Source organism: Globicephala melas, chromosome 12 (assembly GCF_963455315.2).
Source record: "Globicephala melas chromosome 12, mGloMel1.2, whole genome shotgun sequence".
Taxonomy (NCBI): domain Eukaryota; kingdom Metazoa; phylum Chordata; class Mammalia; order Artiodactyla; family Delphinidae; genus Globicephala; species Globicephala melas.
This window is the reverse complement of record NC_083325.1, coordinates 20,705,239-20,722,811: the sequence shown is the minus strand read 5'-3', so window position 1 is coordinate 20,722,811 and position 17,573 is coordinate 20,705,239. Positions and strand designations below refer to the sequence as shown.

At 37.3% G+C, this 17,573-nt stretch overlaps 1 protein-coding gene across 2 annotated transcripts in view; it reads left to right on the top strand.

Moving 5' to 3' along the window:
- CTNNA2 (catenin alpha 2) overlaps window positions 1-17,573 on the top strand; it is a 1,193,101-nt gene that overhangs the window by 31,081 nt on the left and 1,144,447 nt on the right. The window lies entirely within an intron of this gene.

Sequence of the window (17,573 nt, the reverse complement as noted above, 5' to 3'; positions counted from 1 at the left end):
GGGCTTCACAGAATACCACTGTTTCAGAGAGAGCATTTTAGCCCCCATATGCATTCTCACATTCTTCCTTTGGAAAGAATGGAATCCCAGAATTAGGTGTAGGATAATATATGCCCCAGCCTCTGTTGTATCTAGATGTGATCATTGACTAAGTTATGTCCAATAAAGTGTCAACCATGGTGTGTGCAACTTCTAGGCCCTAGGCTTAGAGAGAAAAGGCATGACTCCTCTTCCCCTTCCCTGCTACCCAAAGGCTGGGTTGAGTTATGGTAATGAGATTTAGAGCACAAGATGGAAGCTGCCTATTGAGCAATAAGATAGAAGGAGCCTGGGTCCATGACATGGAGTAACCATATCAATTATGAACTGCATTCGCTCCAACTGTTATATGAGAGAGAAAAACCTTCTTTAATCACTTGCTGTGTTGCCTTTTGTCATAGCAGCTGACCTGGTATCCTAACTACATCAACACCTTAAATATCAATATATTAAGATGATAAAACAGTGAAAACAATACTTTTGTATAATTGGAGAATGTCTTTTTTTCCTTTTCAAAATAATATTAAAAGTGGTTTACTGATTTTCAAAAGTGAATCCATATACCCACAAAGGGTCAGGGATCTCCCAAGTTAGAAACTCCTGATTTCAGCAAAGGGGGAAAACATGTGTGACTGGAAGTGAGGTAAGTACTCAAGCAGGTTTAAATTAGGCTAGGGCAATAATAATATTAATAAAATTAATAAATATTAATTATATTTATTAATAAATATAATAAATTAATAGTAATTATAAGCACTTAATAGGTGTCAGGCACTATTCTAAGCCATTTATTTACTGATTTAATACTCACAATAAGCCTGTGGGATCAGTACTATTAGTATCCCTATTTAAGAAAAGAGGAAATGTGTAATTCAGGCACAAGGCCAAGATCACCCAGCTAGTTAGGGGAAGAGGGGGGGTTTTAACCTGGGCAGTCAGGCTCAAGTCTCTATTCTTAACTATGTTTTCTTTTCGAAGATTAAAGACTAAGTTGAGAATGGTTGGGCATGGGGGCAGCTTATGCAGTGTTATGTTTATTATTTGAGCACAATTACTATGTATATTATCCAGGTACATGTTTCCACTCAAATGATACCTTTCCCTGAACTGTCTATTGTTTCCTCTAGGTCCCAAATTACAGAGAATTACTGGGTTCTTTAATTCTCAGGAGTTTTAAAACCATGTCTCAGAGAATAGCACTCTAACTATGACCTAAAACAACTTAGAATTCACAGGACAGTTTCCTAGCCAGTTGTATCTAAGCTTTCTTGACCTTATTATAGACAAACTTATTATAGATATCCTTTTTTAAATATTTAAAATTTTATTAAACATATTATTATAGTAGTTCTGAATAAACTATAAAAAGAAACTTCCTTATAATCCTTTTATTTACTAAATTACTTCTGTTCATTTATCTATAGGTGTTCATTCAATTCTTATCCATATGCAGATATATTTAAAAGAGATACTAAGAGTAGTGTGTATTTCTCTTTGATTGCTTTACATTTCTCTGTTGCTAACCAGAATGTGGTTTTGAGTAGACTCATATAACAGATTAAAGCCTATTAAATGTCTCGAAGGTGGAGCAGTCATGTAAACAATTGCATATTAACTCACTGGAATATTATTTTCTTACTTTTATTTTAAGAACTATATACAATTCTTGGCCTTCTCAGCAACAACACTCCCTCCAGAAGCATTTTTATTTATTTGTCTTTCTAAAGAAGATAATGAACCTGGATCATCTCTCAACAACAACTTGCCTACTTAAAGGTTCCTTCTCAGATTTAAGCCTTAAGTCTTGGTCAAGAATGCTTTAGAACAGCAACCTAAGTGTCCATCAACAGAGGAATGGATAAAGAAGATGTAGTATATGATGCATATAGTATCCAATGGAATATTACTCAGCCATAAAAAATAACGAAATCTTGCCACTTGCAAACATGGATGGACCTAGAGGGTATTATGCTCAGTGAAATAAATCAGACAGAGAAAGACAAATGCCATATGATCTCACTTCTATGTGGAATCTAAAAGAGCAAAATAAACAAACAAAAAAAATAGAAACAGACTTACAGCAAACAAACTGGTGGTTGCCAGAGAGAAGTGGGTGAGGGGTTGGGCAAATATATGAAGGCGATTGAGAGGTACAAAATTCCAGTTATAAAATAAATAAGTCATGGGAAGGTAGCATACAGTGTAAGGAATATAGTCAGTAATGCTGTAATAATTTTGTATGGTGACAGCTGGTTACTAAACTTAATGTGATGATCATTTCTTAATGTATTTAAATGCTGAATCACTATGTTGTACACATAAAACTAACATTATGTATGTCCACTGTGCATCAATTAAAAAATGCTTCCAGACCAATTACTTTTATATGAATTAATGGAATTTTTGAAAAGAAGAAAATCTGATGTATGTGTTTACTGCAATGTTGAAATGTAGTGTGTGTGTGTGTGTGTATGTGTGGTTCTCTCCAGGACCAGTTCTCTAAGGCATAGTAGGGGTAATAACATGATTTATTGATTTAAAATATTTCTACGTAGATGAAATTTACAGAGCTACTCTCCAAAATGATTTCTTTGATGCAAAATTATTGGTGACTAATTTTTCATATTTATTATATTAATAAGTGTTTTCTCCAGTATGACTTCTGGTACCTAACAGTGTTAAAGCCATTAACAAGAGTACAAATAGAGAGTTCTGGCTGAAGAAAATTCCACATTGATTACATACTCTTTCAGTATACATTCTTTGATGCTCAGTAAGGTTTTCTTATGGATGAAGTCTTTCCAACATTGACAACATTCATATAATTGCTCTCCATATGAATTTTTTGATGCAGAAGAAGGGCAGAACTCTGGCTAAAGAATTTTCCACACTGATGACATTCATATGATTTCTCTCCTGCATGGGTTGTCTGATGTGAAAGAAGGTGACAGTTTCAAAGTATTTTCCATAATCTTTACATTCATGGTTTCATCCAATTGTGAATTCTGTAGTGCATAATGAGATGAGATTTTTGGCCTTAAGAGTTCCCACATTTGGAGTTCCCTAATGGCCTAGTGGTTGGGATTCCAGGCTTTCACTACCGCGGCCTGGGTTTAATATCCAGTCAGAGAACATCCTGCAAGCCCTGTGGTGTGGCGGTGCAGCCAAAAAATTACATAAATAAATTAAAAAAAATAAAAGAGTTCCCACATTCATTTCATTCACACAGACTCCCTCTTACATATGAGTTCTCTGATACATTATGAAGTGGGTGTTCTGTCTGAAAGATTTTCCACATTCAGGACTTTCATGAGGTTTCTCTCTGGTATGAGTTATCCAATAAGCCTATAGATATGAAAAAATGTTTTCCCACATTGATTGCATGTATACAGTTTGTCTCCAGTATGAATTCTCCAATGTGCAAAAAAAAAGATAGAAGCATTAAAGACTTTTGGACTTACTTCCACATTCTTTACATTCATAGGTTCTTCACTAGTATGATTTATGTGATGTCAGTGTAGTGAGAACTCTAGCTTCATACAGGCATCCTCATTTTATCATCCTTCAGTGTATTGTGTTATTTTACAGATTGAAGGTTTGTGGCAACCTTTCACCAAGTAGGTCTATCAGTGCCATTTTTTCCCAATAGCATTTGTTCACTTCCTGTCTGTGTCACATTTTGGTTAATTCTCAAAATATTTCAGACCCTCCACCAGCAAAAAAACTATGACTTGCTGAAAGCTCAGATGCTGGTTAGCATTTTTTAAGGAATAAAGTATTTTTTACTTAAGGTATGTATATTGTTTTTTTAGACAAAATGCTACTGCACACTTAATAGACTACAGTGTAATGTAAATGTGACTATAATATGCACCAAAAAATTCATGTGACTTGCTTTGTGGCAATATTTGCTTTATTGCATTGAGCTGGAACTAAACCTGCAGTATCTCTGAGGTTTGCCTGTATTCTTTACATTCATAGGGCTTGTGTTTTTAGTTATACCCTCACATGTACCAAGGGACGTACTAGAAGTAAGAAAGTTATCACTATCATTTGTTCAGTTATCTCCTGCTGGAGTTCTTGCAAATTGAACAAAGTGACTGTTCTAACAAAAGATTTGACTATATTTATTTCTCTTACTTACATAGCTTTCCTGATGTCCACTAAGCTAAATTATGTATTAAACTTTTGACACAAGCCATATTTTACAGACCTACTCCCTAAGCATAGCTGAGCAGGAAAAATATGATCTCCTCAATATTTACCGTTTCCATAGACTCTCCTAAGTACTTTCTTTTGTATGAATGCAACTTGCCTGAAGTGCCTCTCCTCATTCTTCCAATAATTGTTCAATTTGTCTTTACATTTCCAGACTCTTCATGATAGTTACCAGAGCTCATTTCTTACCATTTCTTCCATTTAAATGTCATAGAACTTTTTATCTTCAGAAGTGTTATTATTGAAAATTGATAATGTAATTTCAACTACAGTCTCTGAATCTGGCCAGGTCTTTTGGTGACTCCTTTTCTCTATCAGCCTTGGTTTTCCACATTTTCTGACTGGAGGATTTATATCTGTTTGGAAAGCTGATGCCCCAAGGAAACCAGGTCCTTGTATTTCTCAAGCAGCACGTCTCTGTGAATGAGCTGCTAAGCAGCGTACGACAGCTCTTCTTTCTCCTTCGTCTAGTTCACAGACACGTTCCTGAAGGTCACCCGTGTCTGGAACTAGACAGTTCATAACTCAGCTTCTGTTGCCTCCTCTTTCTTGATGGAGATTTCTTGAGTAAGTGGAGAGACCTGAAAATGCAACACTTCCCATCAGAACAGGTGCGGTTTGGCTTGGCCTGCCCCGACAGTGCGTTCACCTCTTGACCTGACTCACACGTGCCGCAGTCTAGCTGCTGCAGCCTTCTCCGTGTCACCTCCCTACCCCCACTCCCAGGCACTCAGGCTGACCCATGCCCAGTGCTGCCAACCTGCATAGAAATGTCTTTTAAAGAAAAGGCTATTTATTCCTGAAGAAGATCTGTTGTGACATGAGGATTTTGTGTCCATAGGTCATGCAAAATATAATAATGTTTTAGAACTCACATCTACTTCTGATTACTCATACAAATACTAATTATTTTAAATTCTCTTTTTTATATCTCAATTACTGACTTAAAATGTAGGGTATTATAACATAGAGATTTGAAACCTGGTTTAGCCAAGAGTGGTTTTTAAAACAATTAACGTAGATGTCTTTGGGTGGAGTTTTATTGTCTAGTTCCTAGGGTTGCCATAACTACCCTGACACTTGGCACATGGATCAGGGCAGGATTCTTAAATTATGGAATATGCTGCCTGCAGAGCCCAAAGCAGGTTTTCTCCTTGCTCATCTGGTCTGATTAACTTAATTTCATTGACATAGGGGACAGATGTCATGTTTTTCAGAACATCCAAGATGGTTCAGCTCTCTTCAGACTTCAATGTGACAGAAGACAAGAGAGTTAACCTTACCCTAGTGCAAGACCATAAATGTATGCTGTTTTCCTTCCCATGTAAATATGAATGGCTTCTGAACATAATTCTTAAGAGAGTTAGAAAAGAATATATTCACTAGTTCAATGACTGCATACATGAGTCTGTGTTAATCTGTTCTAGTAAAAATACCACATTTCACATTGCACCTGCTCTTGGGGTAACATCTTGATTACATTTGTGGTAGTCTACTGCCGTCTTCCATCACCCACATGGTTTTTGTAGAGGTCAGTCTTCTGAAATAAATAGGGACATGATGGGGACCACCACCCCTAGATCCTTTAGAACATTATGGTTCACAGTAATTTCTGCTATTCCCCCTATTAAGGGATATTGTGTTTTTTTTGTTTTTTTTTGTGGTACGTGGGCCTCTCCCTGCTGTGGCCTCTCCCGTTGCAGAGCACAGGCTCCGGACGCGCAGGCTCAGCGGCCATGGCTCACGGGCCTAGCCGCTCCACGGCATGTGGGATCTTCCCGGAACGGGGCACAAACCCGTGTCCCCTGCATCGGCAGGCGGACTCTCAACCACTGCGCCACCAGGGAAGCCTGGGGTATTGTTTTTTATACACCATCTTGAAAGAACAAGGAGGAGGGCAGTATCCAAGACTTCTACTGGGCCTTTCCTTCTCTAACATTTCATTTTAAAGGACAGTGGGCCAAACTGGGAGATCTGCTATCTGCAAGTATGTTTGTTTCAATTGTACTTTCAGGGACCACTGACATTGATCACTGGCCGGATCCATAGACCCAGTGGAGTCGCTATGAACCAGACTTGAACTAAGACTCCTTCTGTTACCTGACTCTCAGAGATCCCCACTCTGATGGAGGAAGGGCATCATGATGTTTCCAGTCCCTAGAGAGCAATGTTATTTCATACTCTGTGTCTAACAGTTCTCAAAATGTCTAGTTTTCCCCTTGCTGTACTGTGTGGCTGTCTTTATAAATGACTGATCCTCAGCTGATCCCACTGGGAACTCTCAAGTTAGAATGTTCTCTCAGACTTGTTCTGTTTGAGGTAAAAGGACCACATCTTTGAACCCCTAGATGGAGCAGTCACTGGATGCAGTCATTCCCTGGGGAGAAGGCATAACCTTGGCAAGGCATCTTCCTGCAGTCAAAGGCAATTTCCAGACAGGGACTCAGACATAAGCCACCAATAGATATCTCTCCTAATATCTGGAGAAATGAGTATTTTGGTCCTGAAAAGGGGATCTAGGCAGCACACCACAGCATCCACTACAAAACCATAGCCAGATTGTAATAGCAGAATGCAATGAAATATAAGAAAAGAAATAAGGTAGTGAGAAGGCCAAATATCAAAGTGTTCAAGCTTCGCCTTGTAGTAGTATCATAATGTCACTGAATATAACATTCACTCATTCATTAACTCTTTATACCAAATACCTTATGTTGTCAGCAAGGTTAGGGATCCTACCATTGTTGGGGAGAGTGACAGGTAGAACCCGGGTCTGCTTCCAAGGACTTCTGTGCCCTTCCTACTAAAACTAAAGGTCTTATAGAGAACCTAAACTAAGGTTACTGCTTAAAAAGTGGAGAAATAGAGTACATTGGATGTGTGATTCAAGTCAATGAGGGACGTTTAGATAAGTAAGAATTATTATTACTTTAGGAAGTGAGAGCAATTTTCAACTTGTTCTTATAGTTGTGTCTTTTAGTATTTTATACTATGTGTCAATATAAATTCTTCAAATAGATTTTGGTTGTTGAATGGTTATACTTGATCTGCTGTCTGATTCTTCAATGTGACATACTGTATTTTTTTTTTTGAAGGGGATTTTTTTAAAAAAAAAATTCTTATTGTAACATACTGTTGATATAAAGCTTTGGCTGCATTTAGCAAAGGTGGATGGAGAATTGCTTGGCACTCATCTGCTGGGCCCTCTTCATAAACATTGATGTCTGATGGTACATGAAATTTTGTTTGAGTGGCTGAGGATATATATTAGAAACAGTATTAAGAGTTTCCTATATGTTGAAGTGAAATGACATTGCAGCATCATCTGAGGAAAATCACTCAGCATTAGTTTGCATTAATTGCTGGAAGTATCTCCTTTAAGATTGTTTAGGAGAAAAAAAGTATGTACGGAGATCCTTAACATTTTGAGAGGACATATGCTACATACTGTTAGAAGATAGTTTTGTGCACTTTGTTTCAGAGAACACTGAGATCAGCCCAGGGATAATTCTAGATCTTGCCTTCTGGTGGGACTGACACATTGACTTACTGAGGTAGTTTTGATATACCAGAATCAAATAGCCCAGTGGTTCTGGATCCAACTCCTGTTCAGTTGTCAAGGTTCCTATATGAATGCCTCTTGAAAAATAAAAATAGGAAAGGAGACTTGACTTACCTCATGCAAAGCATCAGATTGCACTAGACATTCTATTTATCTAAATGAATCCTCTTCTCAAAACAGCCCCACAAAAATGGGAATTATTGTTCTTATTTCATAACAGGAAAATGGTGATACTTCCATGGTCCTGGTTTCCTTCTTCTTTTCTTTCTTTGTGGCTTTGCCTTGTCCTACCCCAAAGAGGCATGAAACAAAATCCAGAGAGCAAAATGGATATTAAACCTATTTATTGATTTTTGGTATCAGCGTGTTTTAAAGATCATTTCGAAATCATATACAGTTGGCCCTTGAACAACATGGGTTCGAACTGCATGGGTCCACTTACATGTGGATTTTTTACAGTAAATATATTCTGCAGTACTACAAGATGGATGGTTGGTTGAATCCTCAGATATGGAACGATAGATACAGAGGGCCAACTGTAAAGTTATACAGGGATTTTTTACTTGGATGGGGGAGGTATTCAGCTCCCCCAGTCTCTGCATTGTTCATGGGTCAACTGTAATTGCCTTTCCTCATTTTAAAGATGAAACCCAAAAGCGCCCTGCAGCGGCTGAGGCCCCATGCCACTCAGCTGGTTAATAGTTGGGTGTAGTGCTTTTGTTGCCTTAGAGCCCATTCCTTTGTGGGTTATATTTTGTATGCAAATGGAACTGCAAAGCAACACAGTGCTTTAATCTATGTAGGTGACAACAAACAAACACACAAAAACCAAAAATTGTTCCTATCTCTTCTTTTTTGGCAAATTTACTTTTGCCTTTTCAAGAGCAAAATGTGAAAACTGTTGTTTAAGGGATACAGTGGAGTATAGAGCGGCTGAGAAAACAGCCAGCAGCCTGCCCTCTGCCCCTGCCCCCATGCCGTGCGCCATGTGTGCCCCTGAATGTGGAGGTGTTCAGTGCTGGGAAGGAGAGGTGAGTGTGAAGTTGGCTTCACACTAAGCCATGAAAGAGAGTTTTACTTCAGATCCCCCATTCATGTTATATGTTTCAGTAATTAATATGGGTTTATCACTAATTTAGAAAAGGTGATCAGCCATCTCATTTAAGAAGTTCCTTGTTTTGTTTTAACATTTCAACTGCTCTATTTTACTTGAATTGTGTCTGAATATATAACTTTATTTTCATACCTTCAGAAGTGTTTCTTTTTGTGTAAGAAACAGATACCATGCCCTCTATCATGGACAGAATTCTGACTAGAGCATTGGCTCTCATTGTTGGTTATGTGTCGTTTCCACTTGGCAAGAGTATTTTTTACATTAGGCTTTGCCAAGGTCGACTAATATAACAGTTACTTAGAAGATAAGATAAATGCTTATTCTTCAAACACAGCTCACTGTGTTTTCCACTGACATTGACTAAAGAAAGACTTCATGAAGTTCCTTTCAAAGACTGAGCTCAATAAGTAAACAAATGTGAAAAATGTAAATATTTTCATTGGCAGTTGTGAGGATTTAATTTCTCATTGAAACTTAAGAAATTCACCTGTTCTGACAACTTTCTGGTTCTATAAATTGGTCCATTACAATTTTTGTAAAGGTCTCTTTTTTTTCAATCCAATTATTGTCGAGACACATTAACCTCAAGTTTCAAAGAGAATAAGGCTATAGTCCTTCCTTGTAGGTTTATTTACCATTGCCTTATTTTTCTGATTAAGTAGTGCATTATCCTTTATATAAAAGAATACTCTTCTGACTCATCATTAATGGAACAAGTGCTATGAGTTAATTTTCTAATAATAATAGAGGTGCTATGGTCTGAATGTTTCTGTCCCCCTAAAATTCATATGTTGAAATCCTAATGCTCAATGTGATAGTATTAGAAGGTGAGCCTTTGGGAGATGATTAGGTCGTGAGTGCAGAGCCCTCATGAATGAGATTAACGTCCTTATAAAGGACAGAGAGCCGGCTTGTACCTTCTATTGTGTGAGGACACAGAAGGAAGTCAGCGGCCTGTGACCCAGAAGAGGGCCTTCACCAGAACCTGACCATGCTGGGACCCTGATCTTGGACTTCCAGCCTCCAGAACTGTGAGAAATAAATTCCTCTTGTTTATAAGCTACCCAGTCTGTGATATCTTGTTATAGCATCCTGAATGCACTAAGACTATAGATTGTATTGAGCTGTCCCAATTCTGTCATTTAATGTGATCTGCCACTACCATTTGCTTAGAAACTTGGCAGGGTTACAGCTGAGCCCATGACTGAGGATTAGAGATACTCTTCCATGTAATTCTATCTAGTTTGCAGAAGATTTGTGGTGGTAACCTGGACCTCCCTGGCAGAATGCACCATTGTGTGTACTGACCCGACTAGCCCTTTTATTCTTGGTTCACCATGCATCTGAAAAGTAGGAGAGGCATGGCTGACTTTTGGTCTAGAGCATCTTCAAACATACATGATAATGATGGCTTCTTGTAGTGCATGAAATAAAACCAGTGCCCTGATATATTCCTAGTTACATTGCTGTGTATAAACTGGGCACTCGAATGATGTGTGATGAGTATGTGTTCTGAAACTCTGTGATGCTCAAACCTGCCTGCCTGAAATGCAACCCTTGATACCCTAGCTATTCTCCAATGCAAAAGTAGCCAAGTGTTAACATCCCTTGTTTTCTTCTATGTAGAATAGTGCAATGAAATGGGATTTCAAGCCAGACAAGTGTAGATTTAAATACTGACCCGGCCCCCCAAGTATGTAGCCTCTATTTGAGTTACATGATTCCAGTTTTTTAAATCTGGAAATGGTATTATATATATGTGTGTATGTGTGTATTATAAAATAGATTGGTTTTATTATTAAATGATAAAAGCAGGTGTTTGGAAATGTTAGTTTTTATTGGAGGAATTAAAAAAAGTTTTCTTGGCTTACCTAGTTTTTTAGAATATAAAATTAGAAGGACCTCTGTGAGTCACTGACATTACCTATCTTTATCTTCTGGGTTGAGTCTTCTTACATAGATGCAGTCTGCTTCTTAAAGGTCTTCAGAGAGGGAAACTCTAAAGCCTCTTTGGCAGAGTATTCCAGAACCTAACAGCAGTCATAGTCAGGAAACTCTTTCTCATATCTGATCTAAATAGCTGGTGCTGCTGAAATTTAAATTAATTTTTCCTTGCAACTTATGTTTATTATGCTTATAGTAACCCTAGAAATGAATTTAAATGATGACTTAGTTATCCTTGAGATTACTTTTCTTCATAACCTAAAACTTTTGCCTGTCGGGAGAGTTCAGGGCCTCAGGTATCCCTCTTAATTTTGATGTAATGCATTTATTTTCTTGGCATGTATTGTCCTTGGTGATTGTCAGTGAGAAGCCCTTTGTTTCAGAAACTGGAGACAGAATGTGTTGGGTGAGCTTTCAATGTTGGAATTTAAGTCAATATCCAGGAGAGAGGTCTTAGAGTAGCTAGTAGCAATGCACATTTGAAAATTAAATGTAATTCACTTTTTAGGTCTCCTTAGTTTAAAAAAATGACCTATGTTTACAATTTGCCTGTTTAGTTTTAAACTCATTGCCTTTCTAATGGTCTCATATACATTTTATTACCTAAAATTTGAACTTTTTATTCCCTGGGTATGAAAGACTCTTACAGAACTTATTAAGCCCTTGGAGGATTGTGTTAGGCTCTTTAGCTCTGGCTGTTTTTTGCTTTCAAAATGATGGCTCTGCTTGTGGTGGCATATTCCATATGAAGTCATGTGACTATAAAATCCATCCTGTAATTTATTTCTTTAAACCCTGTGTTCATATGTGCAGATTAACTGGCTGCTCTGCACTTGTGTCTACACAGGGTCGGCTCCTCAAACGGCTTTAAAACCTCTTATTTTGTAAGCGTACTACTGCAGTGTAAACCTAATTAAGTGAGAACTTTTGGTTCAGTAGAATTACCTGTTTAGCTGTGCATAGGATGTTCCTGGTGAGGCTTGGGCTTGATTTTGTTTTGCTTTGTTTTTAAGTATGAAGCTCAATTGACAACATTGCACAGAAGCTCCAGAGTGTTTACACATATCTAGATATACACACATATAAACATTCATACAGAGACAGTCTTACATTTCAGACCAGAATATAGTTATTAGCATATTCTAGTTCTGTATAGGTTTTTCTCAAGAAATTTAAATAATATTCTTGGTGTGTGTAGGTAGTTTCTTACGCAAAGCTTAGTTTGCAATTAAACATGCACATAATTGTTACTAACTCACTGCTAAACATGGCACTACTATGCTGATTGATCCAGCCATCTAATGATGAAAAAATGATTATACCCATATCCCATTATTAACTGTAACTTAATCAACTATCATTTTATATTGATAATGTCATTTTAGTGAACGTTTCTTCTTCTAATAAATCTCCTAATAGATAACAGAATTCAGATTTTATGAAAGTGTTAGTTATGTATATATCTATGTTCATTCATTAAACATGTATTTATGGTTTACAGTAGGTGCTGTGAGGGTTTAATGAAAGACCCATTATGAGTCCTGCCCTAAAGGGCCTTTTGTTGTAATAGGAAAGATAATAAATATAAAATATCTATTATATAGTGTAGAAGGTACTCAGTACCACATAGAGCTTTAGAAGCTTGGAATAACAGTAAGAACTAATTTCCTGTTTGGGGAATTAACAAGGGCTTAGCTAGGACATGAAAGATGAAATAGATTAGTGTAGGGAGATGTTCTAGCCGAAGAACAAACTGTAAGGCAAAATTTATATGCAGTTTTTGTGGAAACTGTGGGAACTCTTCATTTTGATTGGAGCTTGGGTAATGGTGGTAAATAAGGTTGAAGCCTGACAGTGAAGTCTTTGAATGCCAAGCTAAGGAGAAAATTAGTTGCAACTGTAGGTTCTTTGTTTAGCATGTTATGGGTATTGAATAGATGCCTATATGCTTTCTCTCTCTTTCTCACTCTCTCTCCTTTTTTGTCCTTACACCCCTATCCTTCTGCCTCTGTCTTGCTATCTTTAGATTGTTAGTTCATCAAATCTTTAATCTTTGGTTTTCATATACTCGGCATCTATTATTGGAGGTGCTAAAACAGATGTTGATGAATGAATGTTGAATAATCAAGATGCAACTTTATAGGTAGTGGAGAGATAGAGCATGTTTTAGCCTAGTACTTTGGGAAGCTGAAATTTGGGGAAAATAAGAGCTGACATCATTAGGTAAGAAGAAACATTGAAAAGAACTGATACCAGAGTTACATGGTCAGAGGTTGTTTCCCCAGTGTATACCACTAACTTCTACATCTGATAATTTATGCTAATCACCTGGAAATTTTTCAACCTGATTGACTTCTAAGCTTTACTCTTTGGAGATTATGATTTGGTAGGTGTGGGGTGCCAAGGATCTGGACTTGATTGTGATAACTTGCCAGGTCTGGGAACCACTTATAAATGAGATATAATGAGGGCCTGGCCTCATTTTCCTGTGGAAATGGAGCACAGGGCATGTACTCAGAAAATGTTACAGAGATATCGTTGAGTAAACTTGTGAACAAGTTCTTTCCTAGTGGTAGGAAAGAATCAAAACTGACATCAGGCTTTCAATCCTGATGCTGGGAGGCTGGTGATATCATTTGTGAAGCAGTGATGTTTAATGGTTGTTGACAGAGATATTAATTGTGCTTTGGACAGAGGGAGAGAGTGGGAGGAGCTAGGAGGACATCCAGGATCTCTGTCCAGAAGAGGGTTCCAGGGTTGCCTGGAAGAGAGGACAGCACAGAACTGGGGATTAAGAGTTTAAAGCTGATTCTTATGTATAATAATAGTGATTATGATGGTAATGAAAATGTAAATACTACTTACCATTATAAAGCTACCATTTATGTAGCAGGCTGCTGCTAAGAAATTTACATACAGTTTCTAACATCATCCTTACAAAAACCCTGGGAGATCCCCAATTTACAGAAAAAAAAAAAAAGACTAGGACTGAGAGAATTTCGTTTTCCTGTGATCAATAACGAGTGAATGTGTGGTGTATATGTTTTGATGATGCCAGCACTTGACATAGGACTCCAAAAAAAATCTTTGTGCCATAGTGACAAAACAGTGAAGAAAGATCAGCTAGAGATTTTTTTCACTTACCTGAAAGAGAAAATGACAACTTGGAGAAAGTGGTTTTTTAAACAGCAATAATTGCTTCAGAGAAGTAAATTTGTATCAGAACTTGAGAAAATCTACCAGTTTTGGCAATTAGGAGATCATTAGCAACCTCTGAGGTTAGAATTTCAGAGAAATGGAGATGGAAGAAGACAGAATACAAGGTAAAAGCCTGTCTTCTGAGACCAGGAGAGGTTGATTGCAGCAGCTCTATCAGCAGGTTGGTGTTTATGGAAAAGAAAGAGGAGAGGCCCTGTCTGTGAATGTTCAGGGTGAAAATGTTCACACACTTTTAAAATATAGAAATAGGCTTGGAAGAATCTGAGTGTTGCGTAACTGTAAAAATGTCATTGAAATTGGCTTTAATTCAGGTTGCTGGCTTCTACGGGTAGGAAAAAACAATTGGAGAATGTGGCAAGTGTGGGTGGTTGGATGGATAATGCTGTGACTTTGTCTCTTTATACTCTTGCTATTAAGGAGAAAAAGAGGATGGATATTGGAAAGGCAAAAGAAATGCCTTTTCCTAGAAAAGACATATCTCTTGAGCCTCTCAATTCCAGACAATAAAGTGTGAGTATGGTAGAAAAAGAATAGTTAAGCAGAAAATGATCTTAAGAGCCACAGACAGAAGCTGAGTTGTGACTATATCCCAGAAGTGCCTTAACCAGAAGGAAATGCTCACGATGAGCTATTTATTCAATCTCAGGGCTGGACATTCATGGAGAAGAAGGATCCCAGATTTCACCTCCTTGTATCTTTTCCCCAATTTTATCATTTTAATATTGCTTTTTCTCATTTTTTGAGATATAAATAACATACCATAAAATTTGCCCTTTAAGGTGTACTGTAGAACAATTTTTAGAATATTTGCAAAGTTATAGAACCATCACCACTATCTAATTCCAGAACATTTTTCTAACCCCTAAAAGAGACCTCATACTCATTAACAATCACCGTCCATCTCCCCCTCTATTCAGCCCCACTATCTACACAGTGTTTCTACAGATTTGTCTATTCCAGACATTTTGTGTAAATGGAGTCATACAATATGTGACCTTTTGTGTCTGGCTTCTTTTCCTTACCATAATGTTTTCCAGGCTTATCCATGTTATAGCATTTATCTGCACTTCATTTATATTTATGGATGAATAGTATTCCACTATATAGGTAGACCACATTTTATTTATCCATTTTTTAGTTGATGGACAGTTGGGTCGTTTCAATTTTGGGGTTATTATGAATAATGCTACAATGAACATTAGAGTACAAGTTTGTGTGTGTGTGTGTGTGAAGATATGCTTTTGTTTCTCTTGGGTATATACTTAGGAGTGGAATTTTGGTCGTATGGTAATTCTGTGTTTAACATTTTGAGCAGCTTCCAAACTATTTTCTAAAGCAAGTGTACTATTTTACATTCCCTCCACCAGTGTATGAAGGTTACAATTTCTCCACATCCTTGCTGACACTTTACTTTCCATCTTTGTGATTATAGCTATCCTAGTGGGTGTGAAGAGGTATCTCATCTTGGTTTTCATTTGCATTTCCCTACTCAATAATGATGTCAAGCATCTTTTCCTGTACTTATTAGCTATTATATCTCTTCTTTGAGTCAGTTCTATTCAAATCCTTTGTCCGTTCTTTATTCCACAAAGAAGGGAAGGTCTATTTTGTCTGACATGACTGTTGCTACCTACAATTTCTTGTCATTTCTGTTTGCATGAGATATATTTTTCCATCCCCTCACTTTCAATTTGTGTGTGTATTTAGCTCTGAAGTGAGTCTCTTGTAAGTAGCATATAAATGGGTCTTTTTTTTTTATCCAGTCAGCCACCATAAATGCTCTTTTGATTAGAACATTTAGTCCATTGACATTTAAAGTGATTACTGATATGTTTGTACTTACTTCCATTTTGTTTCTTGTTTTCTGGTTGTTTTTGTAGTTCTCTGTTTTTTCTTCATCTTTTAGTCTCTTCCTTTGTGCTTTGATGATTTTTTTTAGTGGTATACATTTGTTCCTTTCTCTCTAGTTTTTGGGTGTCTACTGTAGGTTCTTAATTTGCGGTTACCATGAGGTTTATATATGTTGACTATAACTATATCTACTTGCTTTAAACTGGTAGTCATTTAATTCAAACATACTCTAAAATATCTACCTTTTTTACTTTCCTCACCCACATTTTGTGTTTTTGATGTCATATTTTACATCTCTGTGTTTCTCCCTTCACTGTTTATTGTAGACGATTTCTTTTAACTTTTAATCTTTGTACTAGCTTATTTAAGTGCTTCATCCTTAGCCCTTACTATATATTTGCCTTTCCTAGTGGGATTTTTCCTTTCCTATAGATACTTCTTGTTATAGGCTTTTCACTTAGAGAAGATCCTTTAACATTTCTTTTAGGGTAGGTTTAGTATTGAACTCTCTTCATTTTTGCTTGTCTGAGAAGTTCTTTATCTCTCCTTCAATTCTGAATGATAACCTTGCTGGATAGAGTATCCTAGGTTGCAGGTTTTTCCTTTTCAGTACTTTGAATATATCATGCTACTCCCTTCTAGCCTGCAAAGTTTCTGCAGAGAAATCAGCAGATAGCCTTATGGGGGTTCCCTTGTATATGACTCTGCTTTTTCTTTCTGCCTTTAGAATTCTCTCTTCAACTTTTGCCATTTTAATTGTGATATGTCTTGGTGTGAATCAGCTTGGGTTCATCTTGTTTGGGAACTTCTGTGCTTTATGTACCTAGATATGTGTTTCCTTCTTCAGATTTGGGAAGTCTTCAGCTATGATTTCATCAAATACATTTTCAACCCCCTTCTCTCTCTCTTTTTCTGAGACCCCTATAATGTGAATGTTGGTATGCTTGTTATCCCAGAAATCTCCTAAACTGTTCTCACTTTTTTTCATGTTTTTCTTTTTGATGATCTTATTGAGTAACTTCCATTATTCTATCTTCCAGATCACTTATGTGTTCTTCTCTATCACTTAGTCTGCTATTCATTCCTTGTACAGTGTTTTTCATTTCAATTATTGTGTTCTTGAGTTCTGTTTTTTAAAATATATTCTAGTCCCTTGTTAGAATTGTCACTGTGTTCATCTATTCTTTTCCCTAATTCAGTTAGCATCCTTAATACTAACACTTTGAATTCTTTATCTGGTAAGTTGCTTATTTCTGTTCATCATTTAAATTTTCAGGGGTTTTCTCTTGCTGTTTCGGTTGAGAGTCGTTCTGTCTTTTCATTTTACTTAACTTTTTCTGTCTCTGTGAATTTTGGTGGAGCAGTTACCTATAACAGTGTTAAAGAGGTGTCTTTATGTGGAAGTGTTCGTAAACAGTCTGCATGAGCCCAGTGCCTTTGGTGGAAAAGCTGGATTTGATGTGAACAGAAATCATGTCCTTCCTCAGGGTATACTGTCAGCTATCACCTTGGTGGGGCTGGAGATGGAGGGGCTAGGGCTGGAGCCCTGTATGGGGTGGGGCTTCCCCTCTGCTCAGTGGCTGTTACTGCCCTATCGGGAGCAGGGTCACATCCCAAGTTGATGGA